Source organism: Ammospiza nelsoni, chromosome 1, assembly GCF_027579445.1.
Source record: "Ammospiza nelsoni isolate bAmmNel1 chromosome 1, bAmmNel1.pri, whole genome shotgun sequence".
Lineage (NCBI taxonomy): Eukaryota > Metazoa > Chordata > Aves > Passeriformes > Passerellidae > Ammospiza > Ammospiza nelsoni.
Genome location: NC_080633.1, coordinates 139,725,504 through 139,737,821, shown reverse-complemented (window position 1 = coordinate 139,737,821; position 12,318 = coordinate 139,725,504). Strand labels below are relative to the sequence as shown.

Sequence of the window (12,318 nt, the reverse complement as noted above, 5' to 3'; positions counted from 1 at the left end):
AATTCCCCATGAAAATTTGTGGAGTAAGCAAAAATTCTGGGAATAATGCCTTTACATATGCCTGATTACCTGCAATGCAATCTTGACACCTTTCTGCAAAATAAAGATTGGGCTATCACAGTTACCCATAAGTTCATGTATAAGCATTAAAGTTCTTTGTGATGTATTAGAGTTGATAAAGTAAGAAAAGAATACTTCATGTTTTATTCTATTGCAATAATTGGAAACTCAGAGTAGGAAATATTGTCTTGAATAACTAGCAAGCTGTGATTTGTGAATGTTATCCATTAAATTCCTATAAAAACATTTTTATGGGAAATGGACAAACCTCAGATGTGTCTATTACCTAATATATGCAGCATAACAGGTGCAAGAGTGACTCTGTGTGTTGCACAAACCTGTGAGCGATCATCTGAGAGCCTTTTTTCTTTAATGAAGAGAGAAAAATGCAGAAACCTATTTTATTTTTTATCTTGGCACTGCTAGTTCAGAGTAATCACATGCAATCAGTCAAACAATTTGGGCTAGATAAAGAACTAAGAGACAATTCTTAGTCTCAGGATGGGGATGAACACAGCTCATGCTCAGACTGCTCAGTGAGTGAGAGATTAGTGAACATATGAGATACACAGAGCTTGTGTGTCTCTCTACACGGTCAGAGTGACAGAAAGTGTTTCAACAACATTATTACACACTTCTGAGCTGAGCATGTTTGTAAAATAAAACTCCAGATTGTGTTTTGGTTTGCAGTGGGTCATGGTTTTGGAGCAGATGAATTGTTTTCATTTGGATGAAGCTAAATTTGAAGATACACTACTGAACTACGCTAGATCGACTCTGAACTAAGAATATCTCTAAACAGTGTTGCCAGCAGTGGTTCATTACCAGCTGTTTCAATCCGTGCATCAGCTCCTCTTAGTTCTCCTGTGTGATGTGCTAACACAGAAATTACTGAAGGACCCACAAGTGAGACTTAATATCTCAGATAGTCATATAACCATATTTTCTAATTTAGACTTTGAATATGAGATCAACAATCCTCCAGAAAACAAATGCCATTGCAGAGGCAGAAGTATTTACTCTGGAAAGTTGTTTATCTTACACAGCTCCTGCTAGGTGACTTGAAAAAAGTGGGGCAGAATCTTGTTTAGAATCTTGGCAGCCAAGCTATGCAAAAAATTAATTTCCCTTCCACCCAAAACTTGTTTGAATTTTTCCTAAGAGCATTCATATATACAGATTCATGTGTTTTGAGCAGTAGAGATGAGGGAGATGATCCTAAATAATCTCTTTATGAGCTGTACAATACTGTGCAAATGCTCCTACAGAGCCACAGAAACCACTAAACCAGCATTCAATCATACCCAGAAAAGATGTAAACACAGATCTTTCTAAAAGTGTCCTTTATGTGGGGTATAAAAAGGTTTTGATACATCTTTTCAATAATAAGGAAAAATATATTTAATCCATAAATCAGATAATTAAATATTCTTAATTGATTATTCCTGCTTCAAAAGCCGTAAGTTACTACCAGGTTCAAAAAGTTTCTGATAGTTCATAAGTCCAGGCAATTTAACAGGTGGCTGAAATGTTCTAAAAGGACAGCTCTAATTTCATGGAGGAAAGATACCTTGAAACATCGCATTAAAAGTTGGACAAGGCTGTAAGAGACTCCACTGATGCTGGAAACAATATAATAAATGTCTTGAGATTTCTTGGTGTTAACAGTGATTTGTAAATTTGATGTCCTAATGCATGCCAAGTCAAATATAATTAAAGAGTCTGAATTGCAAAGCTGAAGAAATTAAGGAAAAAAAAAATTTCATTTTTCCCCTTTAATTTTTTTTTCTTTCCCCAGAGCCCACAGTCATGTCAGTAGCTTCAAGCCTTCCAAATTTCAGGGCCCTTATAACACAAATCATGTTTAAAATATTATTATAAACTTATTTAAACCAACATATTCTTCTAAACTCCTATCACTTTAAATAAAGTCTTTCTAGTATTGCTGGTCTTTCAAACACACATCAGCCTGAACCAAACCTGAAAGCACCTTCAAAATTCAAGCTGTCTCAGGACCCACATAAAACCTTTGCCCATATGGACACTGCAGTCTCCCTGAATCTCTAATGCTGTTTGAGAACCAGGTAAGCCTGGTATTTGCTATTTTAAATCCAACCTTCTATATAAATTTTCCTGAAAAAGAAAGAACAAATTACCTACAGCATTTTCATGGTCTTCTACTAACAGAAGCATTGCTGATAGCATTTCTTTAATCTATTTTTAACTCTCCTTTCTGCTGTAGATCTAACAGATATTTAGAAGCACGGTCATTGTAATTCTTAAGTAAATTCTAACCACAGACTCCATTTGTTGATTTTGCATGACTTCATCGACTCTATCCAAGTTTGTCAGTTATTGTTTGAAGATTAAAATGGGAAAATATTAGGAATAAATCAAAGAACCAGAATTTCATTTTGGACAACACATCCCTTCAATGAAGAAGTTTAACATCCTGCATAACCAGGTTTTCTAGGTTGTATAGGCAGGTCTCTGTGCTGAGGAAACTTCCCCATCCAACCACTCTTGGACCAACTCTGGCAGTCACACTTGCACAACCAAAGCTTGGGCTAAGGCTCCTTCATGGCCACACACTCCACAACCAACAGTCAGAACAAGATTCCTCACCAGCTTGACCCCAACTCAGACATCAACTAAACTTGTTTTAAAACTCTTGTTTACACTCTAACCTGGTATAGCCTCTTTTTGGGGGGTGTGGGTGGGGATGGTAAATGGGGGAGGAGGGCAACAATGGACATGAAGATTTTTCTTAAGGCTCTTTATCTGATTTTACTATCAGATAGGATTAGAGATAGGTTATCAGAAAGGATAGGTTATGGATTGTATTACTAGATTTATCTCCCTAGGAACTACATTGTAGTTCTTAGGCAGATAAATGACATTGGTTTAATGAGATAATTTTACTTTTTCTTATTGTTTTTGTTTTTTCAATTTATACTAGTGGTAAAACCATCCAAAGCACTACACTTCTCTTAGTGTGTCTTATTGGAAACCTTAAGAGTTATTTTATCTCCAGTACATAAGTAATAATCTTTTTTTTCCAATAATATGAACTCTCCAGCTTGGAACAGGTATTATTTTTTAAGTATTTGCTCAGAGCTTTGGTAATGAGTATGAAACTCAGGCCCAAATAAATAAATTGACATATGGCTTCAGATAATTTCTGAAACTCAATAAAAAATGGATACTGTGTCAATATCTAATCATGCTGGCAATGCATTCCAGCTGGAAACGGTTTTGAAAATCCTAATTTCATTTAGATTGTGTGTTTACGGCTTGGGGTTTTTTGGAACATTTTGGTTCTTTTAAGATTTTTATATTATATCAGAGTGCATATTCCTTTATGTATACATGTGAATACAGTGAAATAGAAAAAGCTGCTCAAAAAGAAGAAATTATGAGAACCTCGGGCCACACACAAGGGCTGCTCAGGCAGTGAAAAATCTTATTAATAGTAATTCAGTTCTTAACAACATTTCTATTAAAAAGATTTTTCAGATGATTTGAGGTAAAATGTGAGAGTTTCATTTGGTGGTCTGCAGAATAGTGTGCAACCTGCTTTGTTGCAACTGTTCAGGATATGGTTGTATAGGAGAGAACAGCACTTCTGGTTTGCCTTGTCCTTTAACTGAAATCTTCTGAAGAGAGGGGGAGATTGTTCCTATGTTAAAAGTTAAATTTTTTATTTTGCCTTTTAGTTTCATAAATTTTATATTTGCATTTTAGATTTATAGTTTCAAAACACCGAGAATATTTTGATAGTTCCTAAAGATAAGGTCAAATCTTTAATCTGTCTGAATGTTTTATTTTTGTAAAATTTTTCCAAACATTCTTTTTATTTGTTTGCTTGGGTTGGGTTGGGGGGGTGGTGGGGAGGGTGTACTATAATTGATAAGTTTGACATTGATGCAGAATTTGCCTCATCATTTGGTAATATTCTGTCCATACACTTGAATGTAATTACCCTGTTCTTTGCAAAGGCAATAATTTTTTTCTGTTGAAGGAAGTATTATACTATAATCACTTGAAAAATTTAAAGAACACTGTCAAAGAATAGCTTCTGTTTTCTTTAGTATTGTACATATTACATTTTATCAAAACAACAATGGAATATTAATAAGAATAAAGATTCTATGTTTATATATTTAGCAAGATTTTAAAATTCATCTCTGCAAATGAATTGTATCTCAGACTGCATGTCAGAGTATTTCCAGCCTCTAAATGAAGACACCAGTCCACAAATAATTTTTCAATTTTTTCCACATTCATACACATAAGACAGAAAGACAAGCAATCATCAGTCAAGAGTCTTTTCTCTATCTGTCAGTTATGAGATCAGGCAGTTTACTGGAATGCTGTGAAGAAAAAATATCATTTCCTTGACAAAAACAATAGAAGCAAAAATCTCTCTCTTTTATATTACTATGTTACAAAATGGGTATCCTTGGGCAGAAATGGGGTAAGAGGGAAAGTAGGAACAGACAATAAACTGACACACTTGAAGTCAACTCCACTATGGCAGGTGTTTGTGCTACCGTGATGGTTGGACTTGATGATCTCAGAAGTCTTTTCCAACATTAATGATTATGCATATATATATATAGGCTCTCAAAATATTCTCTCAAAATATTACTTCTCTCTAGATGCATTTCTGTGATGTTCAGTCAATTACAAGCTTGGAATAAAACCTCCAAGACACTTTCCTTTCCTTTGATATGGATTGTATACAATAGAATATGCACTTCACTTACACTCATTGACTTAAAAAGGAGAGATGTTCAAATGAGAAGAGACTAAGACCTTGGAGAAACAGAAGATAAGTCTCAAAATAGTTGTCCCTCCTGTACATTTGTGAACTCTACTGCAATCTGAATGTAGAAAAAAGGTAAGAGTCCTGAAGATGTACCTGTACTTGCAGGAAAGATCCCATCACATGCATGCATGTGCATGTATCTATAAAGGATGGCACATGAATGATAAACAAAGGAAACTAATGATACTGAAAATTATGAACAGAATATCTATCTCCAAAGTAACATTAACTAGAATGAATGAAAAACAAAATTGCTCAGTGACAACAGAGAACAAATTAACTATAGCATCCAATTTATCTCCCACTGGAAAATGGCTTCCCCAGTCATGCTATTGAATGTCAATTCCACAGTTTTCTTCTGTCTTTTATATCAAATGTTTAGCAAGACACCATTTTGGAGAATTCTGTAAAAACAGCTCAATATATTGTTCTCCTAGGTACAGAAGTTATTGCAAGAAAATGAACTCCATGTACCTTTAAAGACGTGCAACCTGTCACCTGTGCATGGTTTTGTACAAATAAATCACATAAGCCTCAAATGATGGATTCATCAGTCCCACAGTATTTTGCTTGATATTCTATATAAGATTGCAAATATGGACTGATGAGTAATCAATGTAGCATATGAATGCAGAGACTAATTGTCATGGTGAATTTTTCACAAGACAAGGGGTCTGGATTATATTTCTTTGTATGCAGAAGACAAAACATGATTAAGTCTTGGTCTCATGCAGTTTTGTCCACTTATTGGTAGCAAAGGAAATAGAAAGGAAGGAAAGCTTAATTGGGATTATACTCCTTATCCAATCGATGGAGTCACATAATTTTGGCCCCAAAGAGGCAAACTATATTAAAAGCACAGGTTATTTGATCACCAGTCTTCCTCATATCCTCATTCTATGATTTGATACTTTGAATAAAATCATACACTTGTGTATGTGGATATAGACCAAATTGTAATGCTTTTCTGTTGACAATTTGACAAATTTTTAGTGACTAATACAGAACAGAAAATAAAATACATGCTATTAATTAAATCTTCAAAGTGTCTTAGTTGAAATAATTTCAAGGAGTTGTATTATTACATAAATATTTTGCTGTCTGGTGCTCAATAGCTGACTTAGATTTCAATGAGAGATTGGATTGACCAAAGGAGAAAAATATATGGAAGTTAGAGAACCTTTTCTGAAACAGAAAAGTAATTTTATTTATAATAATAATATTAAGAACCAATATTATAATAATAATATTAAGAACCAATACTATAATAATATTAATATTAAGAATCAATAATATAATATTAAGAACCAATAATTGTGTATACAGCAAAGTAAATTTGGAAGTATAGTTTTGCAATAAAACTATTATTTTAAATAATATTTATATTATTTAAAATATATATAAATATATTATTTTATAAATATTTATAATGGACTTCTTCTGCAATTAAAGTAACCTATTGGAACTGAACATTTATCCAAGAAGCTTAAAGCAGAGTGTTCAATTTTATTATTATTTAACAGAAAAGATAACATCAGATTTTTCAGATTCAAAGAATACCTCTCCCACATATAAAATTGAAATATGAAATTAAAATATAAGTCTGAGACACACAACATTTGAAATTTGGAACCCTATCAGCTTGATCTCTCTGAAATGCTATGTCACAAGTCAGACAAAGTCAACTTTACATATGTAAATTTAGGACAGGTGAGTAGACTTTCTATTCATACAAGTCAAAAAGGTTTGGACAAACTATAATGCATAGGGTTTAAAAATCAGGAATTTTAATCTCAAATATAATTAAAAGAAGTTACTTTTCTGGTGACATGGTGGAGAGGAGGACTTGTTTATTTATAATGTTAAAAATATTTATAATGTAATTATAAGTCACCAAATTCTTTTTATATTTCCTTTCAGCTTTCACTTATTAATACTATAAATCCAGGTCTCTCTAGCTACAAGTCATTACCAAGGCATTTTACAGGTAAGCATTGACTCATAGTATTTGCCTGCATAAATGCACGTACCATCTATGCTACTGAAGTGAGAGATGACAGCTACTAAGTTATTGCCATTTACAAACTTGTGACAGGAATGAAATTTGTGTCATTGAAAGACATAAATGATCACTCCTTTTACTAATATCTACTTCTTAAAAGGAAGGTAACAGCCAATAGAAGGAAACAAATCTAATAAATGGTTTCTTTCTTTTTAAGCCTCTTGATGCTAAAAACAAAGCAAACCCACCCCCAAAATCAAACAAAAAAAATCCCGAAACTAAACAAGAAAATGCACACCAATACCACCTCCTACAAACCTAAAAGAAATCTACTGAGCTAAATTTACAAGTGTGGACATCCACAGATATTTCTGATAGGAAAGTAGTGCTCCTGGAATCTATAAATCCAAAGGATTCTGCTCAAAGTTGAAAGAAATCAGCAAACCAGAGTGTGAAAATATTTTAGATTAAAATTTCTTTCTGCTATGGAATAGACACAAGGAAAAATAAACCCTATGTTAGTGACTTCAGAAAAAATGAAAAAGTTATATCAGGAAGTGATCCCTATACCAGCAGTGGTAGGAAACAGCATTCTGAGAAAGAAACCTGTAAAATTCCCCATATGCATTTGCAAATCCCCTTCAGGGTAAATATATCAGAAGTAGAGATCTTTGTTACTCGAAAACTGAAGAAAAGAAAAAAAAATAGAACTACAGGAAGGTGTTCATCATCAAAAGAATCTTCCTACATATGAATGTGGCTAATAGGTCTGTCTTTGAACAAAAGAAATCACACCAGAAAACAAGACAACAATGAAAACAACCAAAAACAATAACAGAAAAAAGAAATAAAAGAAAAAAATTGAACACAAAACATTCAGAAGACACTGTGGTTATAAATCATAAATATAGAAAGTTGACTTGCAAGCATTTAATCATCACAGTAATCAATGCAACCAATATGATGCATTATAATTCTAGACTGGAAATTAATATTGTCAGACAGTCATGCAAGCAGGTACCTGCCTCAAGGGTTCTAGGCTTTTTCTGTAGTATATAGAGGTAAGTACTCCAAAGGGCACATCCAGTGTTAAAATAAGAAGGAGCAGCTAGCTGCAGTTTGACAGTAAATCCAAGCATTTTAAGGCATATCCTGTTATATAAGAGATACTGCTAGAGCATCTATTTACAAAACCCTTCTAAAACTCAAAAAATATTTACAGTTTAGTTCTGCACTGACTGCATTATAATACTCAAAAATGCTCTATCCTGTGTGCTGCTTAATTAGTCAGAAATGTGACTGCACTCTGAGATCTGAGCAGAATGTATTCTGTAATGCTAAGTGATTCAGTAGTGCAGCTATCAGTGGTGAAATAATGGCCTACTAAAGATGAATATAGATCCTTCCTTTCTGCATGAAAGCTAAATGGCACCCGAAATGTTAAAGTTAGCAGAGAGAAAACTTTCCTGTAATACCAGAATCAAAGGCCATTGAAATCTGTGGAAAGGATTTGATTAATTTCATTGGGATCTGATCTAATATTACACACTTCAGAAATATTAAAGTGATTAAAAATATTATTTTAAATATGCACACAATTGTTATCAGCAAATGTTTTACATTTTAGTGTTCTTACTCTCCTTTCAGTTCTCTGTCTTTTTTCACAGCTACTACTTTAATCTTGGTGACATGAAGTGATATCAACAGATGAAAATGTTTCACTGTGCCTCATATTTTGCTCTGACCCTGAGAAATACAGCTCATGTCTCTGGCAAGGACATGATTGTTCCCTTCACTTTCTCTTCACTTGTCTTGAAGGTTTAATTTTCTATTTTGTGCAGAACTCACCGTTCAAAAAAAAAAATTACTGCTGATTTAATTGGTGTTTTTCCAGTATGTACTGGGCTCCCCATGTTCTGTCTCTTTCAGCTGAGAGAAAATATACTGTAACAGGCATTTCCTGTTTGCATATTGCTTTTGGCCTGTTGTCAACTTTTCACAATTTTTTAAGGTTAGACCACTGGCATTTGTTCTATAGCTACATAGGCATTCACATGCCATTTATACATGTTCCAAAATACTCATATTTTTGTCTTACTGTTGAATCACCAGAGTTTCTTATTTTCCTTTTACACATATATACAAAGTTTTTGAAATATTCTGCTTTGTTATACGTCTTTTGCTACTTTGATTTTCAGGATTTGTGGGCTCTGCTTTCTATCATGTTACTTCATTGAAGTCTCAAAGAAAACTGCAGAAACTGAAAAGCTGTAATGTTTAATTAAGAGATACTGTTATGGTAATTTGCAGAGGTCCAATACAAAATTGAAAGACATAAAGACACATAAAAGAAATATTAGACCAAAATTCTGCTATGCCTAGTGATGATGTGAAGTCATTAATTTCTTTGTTTACATTAGATGTATAAAAGAAGCTGTATACTTTCACTAGCCCTGGATAACTGGTGGAAAGTAGAGAAGAACAATCAGGCTGAGTTCCCTTATTTCATCTGAAATTCACCATTTTTATTTCTTCCTCTGAGAGTAATGCACAATTTTGTTAAATTAGAAATTTATACTTGTCAACCATAAAAAAAATCTCCAGCATTCCTTAGTTCAGCATAAAAGAAATAACTTCTTACCCCTCTACTCTGACCTTGTGAGACCCCAGCTGGAGTATTGCATCCAGCTTCCTAGTCCCCAGCACAGACAGGGCATGAGCCTATTGGAGTGAGTCCACCAAGATGATTAGAGAGATAAGACACCTCCCCTGCGAGGAAAGGCTGAGAGAACTGGGATTGCTCTGTTTGGAAAAGAGAAGGCTACAAGGAGTCCTAGTTGTGGACTTCCAGTACATGAAGGAAGCCTACATGAAACACAGAGAGAGATTTTTGACCAGGGCATGGAGTGGCAGGACAAGGGTCAAACTGAACAGAGTAGGTTTACATTACATATGAGGAAGAAATTCTTTACTATGAGCATGGTGAGGCACTGGAACAGGCTGCCCAGAGAAGCTGGGGGTGACCCACAACTGGCAGTGTTCAACGGGCCAGGCTGGATGGAGCTCAGGGAAACCTGCTCTGGGGAAAGGTGTCCCTGCCCATGGCAAGAGGGTTGGAGGGTTGGAACTGGGTGGTCTTTAAGGTCCCTTCCAACCCAGGCCATTCAATGATTCTGTGATTATTTTATTACAGAAAGAGATTGTGAATGTTTAAACCGTCAAAATAGTTCTACTTTTGCAGATAAAAATAAACTTTTGGGGTTTATTTCCTCCACAAAAAGGCAAGTTGACAAAAAGAAAAAAAAAAATAGACTAATTAACATAATGGGCAAGAAAAATCTCATTGTGATTTTTTTTCCCTTTGGATCCTCTAAATTTTAAAAAATAATAACAACTTCCAGGACTTTTAAAGGATTGCTTTGGGCAGCCCTAGAAAGAAACAATTCTAATATTGCCTGCTGTAATACATAATACTAATTAAATATAATTTTCTTTCTACTTTTTATATAACATTTTATCTTTAGGTTTTTGCATCCACCCTTTAATTTGGTGAAGAATGCTATCTCACCTGCCTTTTGTATCTCCAGACAAAAATTGTTTTTCTGATAACATTGGATGGCTTATAGAGGAGTCAAATATAAATTATACCACATTATCAGTGGTGATAATTTTTGCTCATTAAATGACAGATGCAAAATTGTGTAAGAACAATTGATAAAAAGAAATAAAAAACTGTAAGGAACTAATAGAAAGGCTTAACCCATTTTTGGAAACACATTTTTCTTTAAAGGGTAAGAACATAATAGAGAAGAAAATAAAGCATTCAAACTCTTAAATGAGTTTGAACATAAAATATCTGCTGTCATTGAATAACATTCCTCTTGAGGTAAAAGGGCCAATAATCCAGTTAAATTGTCTTCATGAAATAGCAAGAGGGAAGTAAAAGCAGATACCTCCCTTGTGTGAGCTTTCTGTTGGTTAATTACAATGTAGCTAGAGTATAAAGACACCATCTGTTTTACTCAGACAATATTATGTACTCAAAGAAAGTATATGAATACTTGGAACAAAGTTGCAAAGAATTGTCCTTCTCATTTCCCCATCTCCTCAAATATTTTTCTCTATTTGTTAGTGAAATAATATGTCCATAGAGCAATAGTGTTATTCAGGTTCTGTAGATATTTGCACATTACTTTAAAATATTTACTTAGGGAAAAAAACAAAACAAAACAAAAATCCTCTGTTTTTCTACCGAGAATATACACCCAAACCATGCCACATCAACAGTTTGAGAAGGACACTCTGATTTTGAGAATCTGGACTAAAGACAAAGAGCAATGCTGAGGCAGTAAAACTTCTCAGTTTCTTTAGTGTCATTAGAACTCAACAGACTGCAACAGCATGGAGAAACAAATAAAAAGCCTATCAGATAAATTTCTAAACCCTTTTTTCACATAAATCAATGCAAATGCATCAGTAGCTGTTTTGTAACTTTACTCCCATGTACTATCCATTTTTCCTTGTAACTCCATTATTATTCTGCATCCATCTATTTTTCCACTCAGCTTTAATGACTGCCTAAATAAGTCCAGTGCATAATGGTCTCCCTCTCTGGCTTCAACATTAAATATAAAAGCATGTCTGATAACGGAAACATGTGAGAATCTCTCATACAGGGTCTGAAAGAGGGGAAGGTAGTAAAATGGCAAAAATACCTTGGAGCCAAAGGATTAAAACATCTATTCAGAGCTTCAAAAATAAGCTGATGGAGCTGAAGCACTCTGTCACTACAAATAAAATATCTTTCACTTTGTACTTGCATTTCCATAATTCATCCTTCCTTTAAATTACTGTATGCACATACATGTATTTGTCATACACATGGAAAGAATAAGAGTAGGGCTAATACAAGGGCTAATACAGCTACCAAGCACAGGAAGCACAATGAGGTAAACAGTGTTAACATTGAGTCTCTGTGTCAACCCATGTTAGAAACCTTGCTACCACTACACAAAATTATATTAGACTAGTCTTTGCTAATCTTGAAAAAATATATATAAATTTCACTGACCCGATGAAAAAGAAGGTCAAAATGGACCTGGCTCAATGATTTCTTCTGTTTCAGCAATAAAATGTCTAAAGGGATTTAATAACAGTTAGGCAACTGTTTAGATTTGTCATCCTGCTGCCTGTAATAAGATGATATAGCACTAGAAGGCAAAAGGGAGAAGGACATTGCTGTTCCTGTGGAGCTCTTTCCTGTTTTCATCCCACACAATCACAAAAGAAATGAAAACTCACCACATATATCTCTGAAAGCAGAAACTCTTACTGATTAGAAAAGGATGGAGATTTTAGCATGCTTACTTCGCCTCCTTTGTGAAAAACACTAATCATAGTTATAAGCATTCTCGCACTGTCCCAG

General features: G+C 34.1%; 1 protein-coding gene across 3 annotated transcripts in view; it reads right to left on the bottom strand.

Moving 5' to 3' along the window:
- CSMD3 (CUB and Sushi multiple domains 3) overlaps positions 1 to 12,318 on the bottom strand; it is a 581,587-nt gene that overhangs the window by 185,160 nt on the left and 384,109 nt on the right. The window lies entirely within an intron of this gene.